Source organism: Pleurodeles waltl, chromosome 5, assembly GCF_031143425.1.
Source record: "Pleurodeles waltl isolate 20211129_DDA chromosome 5, aPleWal1.hap1.20221129, whole genome shotgun sequence".
Taxonomy (NCBI): Eukaryota; Metazoa; Chordata; class Amphibia; order Caudata; family Salamandridae; genus Pleurodeles; species Pleurodeles waltl.
In genome coordinates, this window is record NC_090444.1 from 201,864,888 (window position 1) to 201,880,852 (window position 15,965).

At 43.2% G+C, this 15,965-nt stretch overlaps 1 protein-coding gene across 2 annotated transcripts in view; it reads left to right on the top strand.

Annotated features, from left to right (window-relative positions):
- The window catches only part of LOC138295533 (spermatogenesis-associated protein 7 homolog), a 1,079,396-nt gene that overhangs the window by 377,149 nt on the left and 686,282 nt on the right, over nt 1-15,965 (top strand). The gene's annotated exons all lie outside the window — the stretch shown is intronic.

Here is a 15,965-nt window from a genome sequence, read left to right on the forward strand (position 1 = left end):
CGCAGTATTCTTTTGCAGTGGTTCTCAAACTTTTGATCAGTGTGGTCCCCCGCTTTATCATTTCTGGAACCTGGGGACCCCAACTGAAACATTATTGGAATCTAGGATACCCCCCCCCCCCATTGAGTCATTACTGGAAGCCGGGGACCCAGGCCTATACATTGGCGATGATTTGAACAGCAAAACAATGCACAAAAAATACAGAAACAAGCATTCCATCAAACATATACACAAACAATAACACATTTTATTTAATTCGCAAACAAATAAAACAACAATTTTAAATTTAATAGAAAGGTTGGAGCTTTTCTAAATTCAATTGAAGCCACAAATCGTCCGTACTATATACTGTTTGATGCACCCTGCACTGCTCCCACAAATCAGTTTGCGGATACCAATTTAATTTTAGCCTCCAATTTAAAATTCCTTGACATTTACAGTACATTTTAAAACTTTCAGTTGTACATTTAGCCAGTTTATTTATATACACATTATTAATCTGTTAATATTAGTTAGTTATTTAAGCAGTCACAGACCCCCTGAGGAGACGCCCCAGGGGTCCCCGGACTACAGGTTGGGACCCACTTTTCTATTGACTTTTTCATCCATGCATAAACGTACTGGCATCAGCATAGTTTTTTAATAATTTGAATTGAGTGATTTCAGTTATTGTTCAGAGTATGTTTTAATACATTTACCTAACTTTTTAAAATTACACTACATTCATCTTACATTACTGTGGCTTTGGAGTAGTTAGAGCTATATTTAATTTTTTTAGGCCCACATGATTCAGAAGCAGTAAGATCATGTTGTGTTGACATTTAAAATAAATTAAATTAGGATCAACTCTAACTAAGTTATATTTAGTTTTCATTGGGGAATGCCTGCCTCTGCTTTTGCACACAATCTGCTGCTGTTTCTATGCTATGTTGTATATTAATTGAGATGACTTGATATAGATATAGCGAGTATACTTTACTTTGTTAAAAATGAAGAGTCATCTTTTGGGAAGGCGTCCTGAAAATTTTGCAGATGGTCATCGGTATCACTCAAGAAATGTATATTAAAATGATTCCACTCAAGATCCTAGGACTCTCATCCTCATTTAACAACACATACCAGCAAATCAATAGGTCTGGCTTACACTTGAAAGTACATGGATGCTTCCAACCCTGAAATCACCCACCCGTACATCGATGCTCTCAATTAATTAATCCATGCACTCAATCACTCCCCTGTGCACTCATGCAGCTATTCATCAATCCATTGACTCATTCTTGCATTCACCTACTCACCCATGAACATTACCACAGACTCACCAAGCAATGAAGAAGCACTTTCACATATCATCCACACATTTATTGTTAGTTTGTGAGGAGTGTGTCTGTTAGTGTGTGAATGATACTCTGATGATTGTGGAGTACTGTTGGAAGGAGCGAGGCTTCTAATATGTCAGTAGTATAAGAATGATTCCAGTAATATGTGGCTAGTATTCTGAGCAGAGTGTGAGAGTGCTGTTGGTTTTTGGGGCGCTCTATTGGTCCATCAGGAAAGCTTTAACAGTTGCTTTGGTGTGGCCTTATCTGAAGACACAATGTTTATTTGAACTGTGGATAGGTATTACTTTTGCAACCACATTGCAGCAATTGCAGCAGATGTTTCTTGTGAGCCTTAGTGGTCTGCTTTCCATTATTATGCTACCCAAAGATTGGGGGTAATGGGTGTCAATAATACAGGGTGTTCCTTGGTCGGGGAATGCTGCTAGGCTGCACCCACCTGTTAACACCCACCCCCAAACTGATCTTTTACTTCCACTTCATATACACAATTGATTTGTTTACTGGAGTCACCACGCACCATTTATTCCAGTTAATGGAGTCTTAACCTCTGCTTCTGGGCTACTTAATGCTTGCAGGCCCACACTGTCTGTTTCCAGACTCTGACTCCAGCCTCATATAAAGAGACCCACAGCAGCTAATAGCACATAGCGCACTTACTTATCAAAGGAGTTCCTACTTGTGCATGCATATAAGTGTGCCATTCTCACACAATGGATAAAGATTGCTGCATCAACTTCACCCACAGCATAAACCCCACCATACGGCCAGTATACAAAAGATCCGTTACAAATAAAGATTAAAATATAGAGAGTCAAGTCATTTACTAGTCAACAATTTTAGAAGAAAAAATGCACAAACATACAGAGATTTATTGCCATAATAAGAGTTCAAGTGGATTAGGAAGTTTCGTATTGGCAAAGCTAATTAAAGAAGGTCTGTGTTAAGCACTGTATCAATGCTACATAAGAGGTATGGTAAATTCTTCTTGTCATTTGCTTCCTTCTGGATAAAATGAAATCACCAAATGGCTGCCATCCACAGAGGGGCTGTATTGCCAGTTAGTGGCCCAGGTATTAAATATCAGTAGGCACGACATGCCTACTTCCACGCACAAAGCAGACATTAGCCTCGTGCCCTAGTCCAGATTTCAGGACTCCTTAGCCTTTGGTGTCTCTGCTTCATCTATCCTAGTTTAGGGAGACAACCTCACCAACATTCAGACCAACAAAAGACGGACCACCATCACAGACCAGCACAGGCCGGTGTTTGAACAAAATATTGAGTTTTTATACATAAATATTGTGTCAAAAATATTGTTAGTACTGAAACATCGTGTCATAGCATATCTTTGTCAAGAATATTGTTTGTTGTATATAGTATTGCTTTGTTTTATATTGATTACTTAAACATTGTTGCAAAAACATATCCTTTTTGTAGTGGGTGGTTGGCCTTGTTAACGAAATTTGTTAGGATTTATATTATTTTTAGAATACATGTATTATATTTGTTGTATTAGTTATTATATTTTGTTTTATATTTCCATAATTGTTTTTGCTGTCAATATGTTTTTGGGCTATTTTTAATTGGAAATATGCTTATAATATTTTGAACTTTTATATATTCCAGTTCTATGTTTATTTCTATTTTATTTAAAGTGTTAAATATAAATATTTGTATATGTTTATGTTAATATTTAAAATTGTAAGTGTATTTATATAGTGCTTACTACCCCTGATAAGGCTTCAAAACGCTTTTCGGTGAGTAGCACACTACTTCAGAACCCTAAAAGATTAGTGGTGGATTAGCATAGGAGAATATGAGTACAGTATTAGCATTAGTATAGGGAAATATGATTTAATTTCAGAGGAGGACATGAGTATGTTAGTTGGATTGAATAGAATAATGGAGGCATAGAGGAGGGAAGAATCAAAAAGTGTTAATTGGGAGATCACAGCAGCACAATGAGTTTTGGGATAAGTAAAGGAGATATGCAGGAGAGAAGAATCTGTAGAAAGGGATTGGGGAGATCATAGTGGTAAAATGGGGGTTGGTATGAGTTAAAGGAGAGATAAATGAGGAAGAATTTAGTGGGGTTGTTTGGGAGTTCTTAGTAGTACACTGGGGTGAGCCAGGAGTGGTAGAGGATGGGAGGTTCCTGGAAGGGTTATTTTGTAGATCATAGGAGTGGAATGAGTTTGGGCTGAGTCAGAGAGTGGGGATAGAGGAAAGATTGATATCGGTATAGGGGGATGGTGAGACAGAGTAAAGCTTTTGAGAGAGTTTTTTCCTTTTGTACAGTAGGACTAAAGTAATAAATATATAGATACATGATTACATAGTAAGGAAATGTATGTGTAAGGAATATAATATATTGAGATTTAAATTGCATCGTATGAACACAGTACGAGTTGCAGTATTTGAAGTTGAATTAGTTATATATTAGTTAAATATTAGTTATGTATTTTTGGTTCCATACATTTTAAAAATTATAAATGAACTTGTCTTTGACTATTTAATTTTGATATATTTGAAATATTGTTTATTTACTGTTTGTGTATATATATGATATTGATAGATCATACGTATATGTATTTATAACATATGAATATACATATAAAAAAGTAAATAAACAGTATATATAAATAATTGATTACAACTTTGTAGTTTACATTGTATTATATTAAACTATAAGAATATTTTTAAAACATTACTTTACAGTTTAATCTTTAAAAAAATCAATATTCCTTTCTTGGTTTGGACAATATCCCCTTCCACAGTATTTTTGTCATTCCTATTATAGGTATAGGAGGATGATATTAAGGTAAATAATAATTTTGAAATAATATTAAGTGCCTCAATAGTTTTGAGCATGATATTTTGTCATAGTACTGCAGTGGCCACCAGCAAGCGAGATGTCTCCTACCATCCCACGCACCACCAAGATGAAGAATCTGAAGGGTTGATTACGAGTATGGCAGATGGAAAACTCTGTCGGGCAAACTCCCAATAGAGTGGCCGCCACCTACGCAGCAACCTCCCCATCGGAGCTATTATGGGTTTCTTGCTAGATCGGGAAACAGGCTACAGCATTGTCTCTGGCTTGTAATCCAGCCGGCGGCAATGCTTTCTCCTGCAGGGTGCACCAACACCCTCGCAAAGCAGACAGTGAACATTGTGATGGTGCTGGCCAGTGGCCCCCTGCACCTGTCCTCTGCCAGCCTTTTCATGGAGGTGCTACCGCCATAAACCTCTGGCAGAGAACAAGGGTGTAATCCTGAGGGCAGCACCTGTTTGCAGCACTCCCTGGCGGTTTAGGACCGCCGCTACCGCCAGAATCCAAGATCCTGGTGGCGCTGGTAGTTCCCTGGCGGTCCGACATTGTATTAAATTAAACTATAAGAATATTTTTAAAACATGACTTTACAGTTTAATTTTTTTTTAAAAATCAATATTCCTATCTTGGTTTGGACAATATCCCCTTCCACAGTATTTTTGTCATTCCTATTATAGGTATAGGAGGATGATATTAAGGTAAATAATAATTTTGAAATAATATTAAGTGCCTCAATAGTTTTGAGCATGATATTTTGTCATAGTACTGCAGTGGCCACCAGCAAGCGAGATGTCTCCTACCATCCCACGCACCACCAAGATGAAGAATCTGAAGGGTTGATTACGAGTATGGCAGATGGAAAACTCTGTCGGCCAAACTCCCAATAGAGTGGCCGCCACCTACGCAGCAACCTCCCCATCGGAGCTATTATGGGTTTCTTGCTAGATCGGGAAACAGGCTACAGCATTGTCTCTGGCTTGTAATCCAGCCGGCGGCAATGCTTTCTCCTGCAGGGTGCACCAACACCCTCGCAAAGCAGACAGTGAACATTGTGATGGTGCTGGCCAGTGGCCCCCTGCACCTGTCCTCTGCCAGCCTTTTCATGGAGGTGCTACCGCCATAAACCTCTGGCAGAGAACAAGGGTGTAATCCTGAGGGCAGCACCTGTTTGCAGCACTCCCTGGCGGTTTAGGACCGCCGCTACCGCCAGAATCCAAGATCCTGGTGGCGCTGGTAGTTCCCTGGCGGTCCGACATTGTATTAAATTAAACTATAAGAATATTTTTAAAACATGACTTTACAGTTTAATCTTTAAAAAAAAATCAATATTCCTATCTTGGTTTGGACAATATCCCCTTCCACAGTATTTTTGTCATTCCTATTATAGGTATAGGAGGATGATATTAAGGTAAATAATAATTTTGAAATAATATTTAGTGCCTCAATAGTTTTGAGCATGATATTTTGTTATAGTACCGCAGTGGCCACCAGCAAGCGAGATGTCCCCTACTATCCCACGCACCACCAAGATGAAGAATCTGAAGGGTTGATTACGAGTATGGCAGATGGAAAACTCTGTCGGACAAACTACCATTAGAGTGGCCGCCACCTACGCAGCAACCTCCCCGTCGGAGCTATTATGGGTTTCCTGCTAGGTCGGGAAACAGGCAACAGCATTGTCTCTGGCTTGTAATCGAGCCGGCGGCAATGCTTTCTCCTGCAGGGTGCACCAAAGCCCTCGCAAAGCAGACAGTGAACATTGTGATGGTGTTGGCCAGTGGCCCCCTGCACCTGTCCTCTGCCAGCCTTTTCATGGAGGTGCTACCGCCATAAACCGCTGGCAGAGAACAAGGTTGTAATCCTGAGGGCAGAACCTGTTTGAAGCACTCCCTGGCGGTTTAGGACCGCCGCTACCGCCAGAATCCAAGATCCTGGTGGCGCTGGCAGTTCCCTGGCGGTCCGACTGCCAGGGTTGTAATGTGGCAATCAGACCGCCACCGCAAGTGTGGCGGTCTATGGAATATCACACTCGTAATCAGCCCCTGAGTCTGGAAGGACCACCAGTCGGTATACCAGCTTGAGTGCCCTGGAGAGAGTAGTCGTTCCATAGAAAGAGCAGAGGATCACAGAGAGAAGTAGAAATGTAGCACAGTCTGGCCAAACCTGTCATGTAGCATCCCAAGCAGACCCTGGGAGCTGATTTCCCGAAAGGAGACTCCTCATTCCTCCTGGTAAGCTAGAGAAAGTGGGAGCGGGCTACAGGTGGTTTGGAGAGGCCTCAATATCTGTGTTCAGGCTGTAGAGCTCCATTAGGTGCTCCCTTCCCCCCACCACCATCTTGTTCAATCACAGGTTTATTTTTAGAGATCCGTTTTTTTAGATTATTTTAATATTCATTCTTGGTTTTAATTCTCATGTTGTTTTTTTCAGTGAAAATGTGTTACTTTTGTAACATTCTACCAAAGATTTCCGAGGGATTTTGTAAACAGTTCTTTCTTGCCATCCACTAAAATCTGACAAGGTCAGAATACATCACGTGCCTGAATTATTTTTGTCTGCTTAATGCCATTAGGGTGCAATATTAATAGTTTCATAAATAGTTCTTCAACTTTGCTTCATTTCTTAATTCTTGTATTTGTCCTTTATCTTTTGTAGACCACATGTTCATGGTAGATGCTCAATAGCCATGATAACGGCCTGATCATGTACATAATATAATAATATATATGTTTTGTTTACATTGGTATAAGGTAATAATATATATGGATTACTGGAGAACTTATTTTATTTCATGTTGCTTTGATTCTTTGGTGGTCTTGCGTTGTTTTATGTTTACTTGTTTACTTGAATAACAGTTTATACTCTATAAAGTATCATCTTTCAGTTGTCCATTCCACCAGCCTTTTAAAAGTGGAATTTAATTTGCACAAGTGACTGTATAATCCACACTTTAAAACAGTTTTATACATACATTTGATTGTTCCCATATTGATTTTTGTTCTCCTCAACATCTTCACGGGTTCCCTCTGCTTCGGGCTTTGCAATAAAACACAGCAGCAGATGGAGAGCAAAGAATATTAACCATTCCGTTTGTAGACAGACTGTATGAACGCTTCATACAGAGTGTGAGCTCTCTACCTTCAAGCCCACTGTTAGCGAGCACCGCTCTATTCCCTCGCAGGGCACATCCAGTAAATATTTAATCAGACCGTTCTATATGCTTCTGTTTTCAGTCTCTCAAGCACCATTGCATGATCAGTACTTTCTGCAGTTTCACCAACAACATTTTCATCCCACCTTCACCACAACTTTAGCCTCCTGCGCCAAATTGGACCAACAGTTTCTTATTGCCGACCTGAAATCTGACCTTCTTGTAGAGAATACGTAGACGTGAAAATTCTGTGCACTTTTCAACGTTCTATATTTGCAACAAAACAATTGAAAGGTGTAGCAAGGTTCCTGTGATTTATATACTATGGCCCTCTTTATGACTTTGGCGGTCCTTTCAGAAGATCGCCAAAGCCAAGGGCACTAGAAGACCGCCAGTCCTCGCAGTCGACCGACCACCATATTAGGAATACTGCAGGATTTCTGACACATTTTAGGCGGAATCCTGCAGTAGTTATGCTGGCAGTCAGTGGAAGCACCCGTTCCCTGCCAGACAACCTCCTCGCCGGACGGGGGGTGTGGAAGGGTGGGGGGGGGGGTTGTGTGTGCGTGAGTGGGTGTTGTCTGCATGTGTGCATGTATGTGTGTATGTATGGGTGTTTGTGTGGGTGTGTGCATGGGTGTGTGTATGCATGTGTGAATGTATGTGTGTATGCATGGTTAATTGCATGTATGAAGGTTGAAGTGAGTGCGTGTATGAATGTTGAAGTGATTGCATGTATGAATGTTGAAGTGAGTGTGTGTATGAATGATGAAGTGATTGCGTGTATGAATGTTTAGGTGAATGTGTGTATGGATGCTTGTGAGTGTATGCATGTATGGATGCTTGTGCTGAAGCAGATGTTCTAATAAAAATATTAATGAATATTCATGTATTCCGAGTAATGGATTTGCGTAGAAAATGTATTACTATAGAGAAAAATAATGCACGCATTAAAAATTGTGTCCACGTTAGTGGCTCTAATGTTCATGAAGTGTACTTATTGATAGCTTATTAATATGAAACATGGAGCTTATATTTGATTAATGTAGTAATATATCATATTAAGGGCTATGCATTATGTATTAGCTTTATTAATTGTAGGCCTTAACTTAGCGGAGGTCGTGGCCTAGTTGCACGGCCTCATGTCAAGCTGTATTTCTACACCAATTAATAAAATGTCTGCTTAGAGGATTAAAATTGTAATTTTCCACTGTGCTGACCAAATGTGCTTGTAGCTAGAAGTCTTTCTCATGAGAACTGCTTGCTAGAAGATGCTGTTCTTGCTGATTGGAACAATATAAGTGTAAAGTGTGTAAGACTGACTTTCTCAGGAGGAGAACAATAGAGACACTTACTGGAGTACAAGCTGCAACAATATTGTTACCTGACGAGCCGGACGATGAGGACATTACAAGAGAAGCCAATCAGCGACATGTGAACCGAGTACTAGTAGAAATCATGAATTTGATATTTTAGTTTTATTGGATGCACTGTGAACATGCGATCGCTTGACCAATAGGGACTTGGGAAGTGATTTTAGGAAATCTAACTTAGCCGGACTGCACTGAGAAGTAGTTGCCATTGCGCATTTGCCCATTTTTTTTCTTGCCGAAAGACCATTATTCCACTGAGTGTCTAGGGACATGCTTAAAGACTTTGCGTATTCTGAACTTTGATGCTGAATCCTGATGCCTTGCTAACCAAACTGATGTCCTGATGACAAAGACTATCTTAGCTTACCGATCCACTTGAGGAGAGGTATACTGTTACACATGTGTTTTGGTATGCCTATTTGCTTTTTCTTTCTAGGTACCAACCGCACTATTTTGATAGAGCCATAGTTAGATGTTTTCTAAATTTGTGTTGATTTAAATGTTTTGCATGAAACCCAACATACTAATGCTAATCTGGTGTTGGATAAGGATCCTCACTAATGAAAATTCGCTATAGGGAGTGTAGGAAAGTACCATCTTGCCTGGCATGTTACCCCCATTTTTCACTGTATATATGTTGTTTTAGTTGTATGTGTCACTGGGACCCTGGTAACCCAGGGCCCCAGTGCTCATAAGTGTGCCTGAATGTGTTACCTGTGTAGTGACTAACTGTCTCACTGAGGCTCTGCTAATCAGAACCTCAGTGGTTATGCTCTCTCATTTCTTTCCAAATTGTCACTGACAGGCTAGTGACTATTTTTACCAATTTACATTGGCTTACTGGAACACCCTTATAATTCCCTAGTATATGGTACTGAGGTACCCAGGGTATTGGGGTTCCAGGAGATCCCTATGGGCTGCAGCATTTCTTTTGCCACCCATAGGGAGCTCTGACAATTCTTACACAGGCCTGCCACTGCAGCCTGAGTGAAATAACGTCCACGTTATTTCACAGCCATTTTACACTGCACTTAAGTAACTTATAAGTCACCTATATGTCTAACCTTTACCTGGTAAAGGTTAGGTGCAAAGTTACTTAGTGTGAGGGCACCCTGGCACTAGCCAAGGTGCCCCCACATTGTTCAGAGCCAATTCCCTGAACTTTGTGAGTGCGGGGACACCATTACACGCGTGCACTACATGTAGGTCACTACCTATATGTAGCTTCACAATGGTAACTCCGAATATGGCCATGTAACATGTCTATGATCATGGAATTGCCCCCTCTATGCCATCCTGGCATAGTTGGCACAATCCCATGATCCCAGTGGTCTGTAGCACAGACCCTGGTACTGCCAAACTGCCCTTCCTGGGGTTTCACTGCAGCTGCTGCTGCTGCCAACCCCTCAGACAGGCATCTGCCCTCCTGGGGTCCAGCCAGGCCTGGCCCAGGATGGCAGAACAAAGAACTTCCTCTGAGAGAGGGTGTGACACCCTCTCCCTTTGGAAAATGGTGTGAAGGCAGGGGAGGAGTAGCCTCCCCCAGCCTCTGGAAATGCTTTGTTGGGCACAGATGTGCCCAATTCTGCATAAGCCAGTCTACACCGGTTCAGGGGACCCCTTAGCCCTGCTCTGGCGCGAAACTGGACAAAGGAAAGGGGAGTGACCACTCCCCTGCCCTGCACCTCCCCTGGGAGATGTCCAGAGCTCCTCCAGTGTGCTCCAGACCTCTGCCATCTTGGAAACAGAGGTGCTGCTGGCACACTGGACTGCTCTGAGTGGCCAGTGCCACCAGGTGACGTCAGAGACTCCTGCTGATAGGCTCCTTCAGGTGTTAGTAGCCTATCCTCTCTCCTAGGTAGCCAAACCCTCTTTTCTGGCTATTTAGGGTCTCTGTCTCTGGGGAAACTTTAGATAACGAATGCAAGAGCTCATCCGAGTTCCTCTGCATCTCTCTCTTCACCTTCTGCCAAGGAATCGACTGCTGACCGCGCTGGAAGCCTGCAAACCTGCAACATAGTAGCAAAGACGACTACTGCAACTCTGTAACGCTGATCCTGCCGCCTTCTCAACTGTTTTCCTGCTTGTGCATGCTGTGGGGGTAGTCTGCCTCCTCTCTGCAGCAGAAGCTCCGAAGAAATCTCCCGTGGGTCGACGGAATCTTCCCCCTGCAACCGCAGGCACCAAAAAGCTGCATTACCGGTCCCTTGGGTCTCCTCTCAGCACGACGAGCGAGGTCCCTCGAATCCAGCGACTCTGTCCAAGAGACCCCCACAGTCCAGTGACTCTTCAGTCCAAGTTTGGTGGAGGTAAGTCCTTGCCTCACCTCGCTGGGCTGCATTGCTGGGAACCGCGACTTTTGCAGCTACTCCGGCCCCTGTGCACTTCCGGCGGAAATCCTTTGTGCACAGCCAAGCCTGGGTCCACGGCACTCTAACCTGCATTGCACGACTTTCTAAGTTGGTCTCCGGCGACGTGGGACTCCTTTGTGCGACTTCGGGTGAGCACCGTTTCACGCATCCTTGTAGTGCCTGTTTCTGGCACTTCTCCGGGTGCTACCTGCTGCTGAGAGGGCTCCTTGTCTTGCTCGATGTCCCCTCTCTCTCCTGGTCCAATTTGCGACCTCCTGGTCCCTCCAGGGCCACAGCAGCGTCCAAAAACGCTAACCGCACGATTTGCAGCTAGCAAGGCTTGTTGGCAGTTTTTTCGACGGGAAAACACTTCTGCACGACTCTCCACGGCGAGAGGGATCCGTCCACTAAAGGGGAAGTCTCTAGCCCTTTTTGTTCCTGCAGAAACCTCAGCTTCTTCTGTCCAGTCGAAGCTTCTTTGCACCCGCAGCTGGCATTTCCTGGGCATCTGCCCATCTCCGACTTGCTTGTGACTTTTGGACTTGGTCCCCCTGTTCCACAGGTACCCTAGATTGGAAATCCACAGTTGCTGCATTGTTGGTTTGTGTCTTTCCTGCATTATTCCTCTAACACGACTTCTTTGTCCTTAGGGGAACTTTAGTGCACTTCGCACTCACTTTTCAGGGTCTTGGGGAGGGTTATTTTTCTAACTCTCACTATTTTCTAATAGTCCCAGCGACCCTCTACAAGGTCACATAGGTTTGGGGTCCATTCGTGGTTCGCATTCCACTTTTGGAGTATATGGTTTGTGTTGCCCCTATCCCTATGTTTCCCCATTGCATCCTATTGTAACTATACATTGTTTGCACTGTTTTCTAAGACTATACTGCATATTTTTGCTATTGTGTATATATATCTTGTGTATATTTCCTATCCTCTCACTGAGGGTACACTCTAAGAAACTTTGGCATATTGTCATAAAAATAAAGTACCTTTATTTTTAGTATAACTGTGTATTGTGTTTTCTTATGATATTGTGCATATGACACTAAGTGGTACTGTAGTAGCTTCACACGTCTCCTAGTTCAGCCTAAGCTGCTCTGCTAAGCTACCATTATCTATCAGCCTAAGCTGCTAGACACCCTATACACTAATAAGGGATAACTGGGCCTGGTGCAAGGTGCAAGTACCCCTTGGTACTCACTACAAGCCAGTCCAGCCTCCTACATTGGTTGTGCAGCGGTGGGATAAGTGCTTTGAGACTACTTACCACTCTTGTCATTGTACTTTTCATAAGAGAAAAATATACAAAACAAGGTCAGTGTATATACACATAGCCAAAAAGTTTTGCATTTCCTCTTTTTACTCTTTTCTAAGTGCTGAAAAGTACTTCTAACTTTCTAAAAAGTTCTAAAAAGTTTTAAAAGTTTTTTTTCTGTCTTTCTAAAAGCTCTGACAAACGTTATTATCTTTTACTATCACTTTAACTCTCTCTAAAAAAAATGTCTGGCACAGGCCAAAATGTTGATCTGTCCAAACTTGCATATGACCACCTTAGCTGGAAAGGAGCAAGGAGTCTCTGTGTAGAGAGAGGTTTGAGTGTAGGGAAGAATCCTTCCTTGGAACTGTTACTTAACATGCTTAGAGAACAGGATAAGGCTAGAAGTGCCCCATCTGTTGAAAAAGTAGCTAATGGTTCTCAATCTGATCCAGGGACTCCCCCAGGAAAAGATTCTGGAAAGAAACTTCCTAGCCTGCCCATTACTAGACAGTCTAGCATAGTTGGTAATGATGATGAGCCACACCATATAAATAGTGTTGTCTCACATCATAGCAAAATCATTTATTCTCACCATACTGGTAGTGATGTTTCTGTTAGCCAAGCTGTTAGGGTGGCTTCTGTAAGGGACAGGTCTCCTTCTGTCCATTCTCACCATACTTCAGTTTCAAGGCATGTCCCTCCCACCCACCCTGATGACAGATTGTTAGAAAGGGAGCTCAATAGATTGAGAGTGGAACAAACCAGACTGAAGCTCAAGAATCAACAGCTGGATTTGGATAGACAGACTTTAGAAGTAGAGAAGGAGAGACAGAAACTGGGTTTAGAAACCCATGGTGGCAGCAGCAGTATTCCCCATAGTCATCCTGCACAAGAGCATGATTCCAGGAATCTGCACAAGATAGTTCCCCCTTATAAGGAGGGGGATGACATTAACAAGTGGTTTGCTGCACTTGAGAGGGCCTGTGTTGTACAGGATGTCCCTCAAAGGCAGTGGGCTGCTATCCTATGGCTATCATTTAGTGGAAAAGGTAGGGATAGGCTCCTTACTGTGAAAGAAAATGATGCTAATAATTTCCAAGTTCTTAAGAATGCACTCCTGGATGGTTATGGCTTAACCACTGAACAATACAGGATAAAGTTCAGAGAGACCAAAAAGGAGTCTTCACAAGACTGGGTTGATTTCATTGACCATTCAGTGAAGGCCTTGGAGGGGTGGTTACATGGCAGTAAAGTTACTGATTATGACAGCCTGTATAACTTGATCCTGAGAGAGCATATTCTTAATAATTGTGTGTCTGATTTGTTGCACCAGTACTTGGTGGACTCTGATCTGACCTCTCCCCAAGAATTGGGAAAGAAGGCAGACAAATGGGTCAGAACAAGGGTGAACAGAAAAGTTCATACAGGGGGTGACAAAGATGGCAACAAAAAGAAGGATGGTAAGTCTTCTGACAAGGGTGGGGACAAATCTAAAAATGAGTCTTCATCAGGCCCACAAAAACACTCTGGTGGGGGTGGTGGGCCCAAATCCTCTTTTAATCAGAACAAGGAAAAGAAACCATGGTGCTATTTATGTAAAATAAAAGGCCATTGGACAACAGATCCCAGTTGCCCAAAGAAAGGCACCAAGCCTCCTACCACTACAACCCCTACTGCTACCCCTAGTGTCCCTACTAATAGCAGTGGTGGTGGGAGCAAACCTACTAATAACCAATCCAAGGGAGTAGCTGGGCTCACTATTGGTAACTTAGTTGGGGTTGGCCTTGTTAGGGAGGCCACAGAGGCTGTGTTAGTCTCTGAGGGGGCTATTGATTTAGCCACCTTAGTTGCTTGTCCCCTTAATATGGATAAGTACAAGCAGCTACCCCTAATAAATGGTGTTGAGGTTCAGGCCTACAGGGACACTGGTGCCAGTGTGACTATGGTCATAGAGAAACTGGTCCACCCTGAACAACACCTACTTGGTCACCAGTACCAAGTAACCGATGCTCACAACAACACACTTAGCCACCCCATGGCTGTTGTTAATCTCAACTGGGGGGGGGGGTTACTGGTCCAAAGAAAGTTGTGGTAGCTTCAGATTTACCTGTATACTGTCTATTAGGGAATGATTTGGAGACATCAGCTTGGTCAGATGTGGAGTTGGAGGCCCATGCAGCAATGCTGGGCATCCCAGGGCATATTTTTGCTTTGACAAGGGCTCAGGCCAAAAAGCAAAAAGGACAGGGAAAATTGGATCCTGGAACAATGGACCAAGTGCTCCCTAAAGCTAGGGCTAGTAGAAGCAAACCACTTTCTACTATCCCTCCCTCTACAGTGGATTCAACTTCTGAGGAAGAAGAATTCCCTCCCTGTGCAGAACCTACACCAGAGGAGCTGGAAGCAGACACTGCTGAGCTTTTGGGTGAAGGGGGGCCTGCCAGGGAGGAGCTGAGTGTGGCACAGCAAACCTGTCCCACATTAGAGGGTATCAGACAGCAAGCTGTCAAACAGGCTAATGGGGATGTCAGTGACTCTCACAGAGTTTACTGGGAGGACAACCTCTTGTACACTGAGCATAGGGATCCTAAACCTGGAGCTGGCAGGAGATTAGTGATTCCTCAGGATTACAGAAAGTTCCTCCTAACCCTGGCACATGACATTCCCCTAGCTTGGCATCTAGGACAAATGAAAACTTGGGACAGGCTTGTTCCCCTGTTTCATTGGCCTTGAATGTCTGAGGACACAAAGGAATTTTGTAAGTCCTGTGAAACCTGTCAAGCCAGTGGCAAGACAGGTGGCACCCCAAAGGCACCCCTTATTCCACTGCCTGTGGTTGGGGTTCCCTTTGAAAGGGTAGGGGTTGACATAGTTGGCCCCCTTGACCCTCCTACTGCTTCAGGCAATAGATTTATCTTGGTGGTAGTGGACCATGCCACAAGATATCCTGAAGCTATTCCTTTAAGGACCACTACAGCACCTGCAGTGGCAAAGGCCCTCCTGGGAATATTTTCCAGGGTGGGCTTCCCAAAGGAAGTAGTATCAGACAGGGGAAGCAATTTCATGTCTGCATACTTAAAGGCCATGTGGAAGGAGTGTGGTGTAACTTATAAGTTCACAACACCCTATCATCCACAAACAAATGGACTGGTGGAGAGATTTAACAAAACTCTCAAAGGCATGATTATGGGTCTCCCTGAAAAACTCCGCAGGAGATGGGATATCCTTCTACCATGCCTCCTTTTTGCCTACAGGGAGGTACCCCAGAAAGGAGTGGGCTTCAGCCCCTTTGAACTTCGTTTTGGACACCCTGTTAGGGGTCCACTCACACTTGTAAAGGAGGGTTGGGAACAACCTTTAAAAGCTCCTAAGCAGGATATTGTGGATTATGTACTTGGCCTCAGATCAAGGATGGCTGAATACATGAAAAAGGCCAGTAAAAACCTTCAGGCCAGCCAAGAGCTCCAGAAGCAATGGCATGATCAGAAGGCTGTTTTGGTTCAGTACCAACCAGGGCAGAAAGTGTGGGTCTTGGAGCCTGTGGCCCCAAGAGCACTCCAAGATAAATGGAGTGGACCCCACACATTTGTTGAAAAGAAGGGAGAAGTCACCTATTTAGTTGACTTAGGCACTGCAAGGAGTCCCCTTAGGGTACT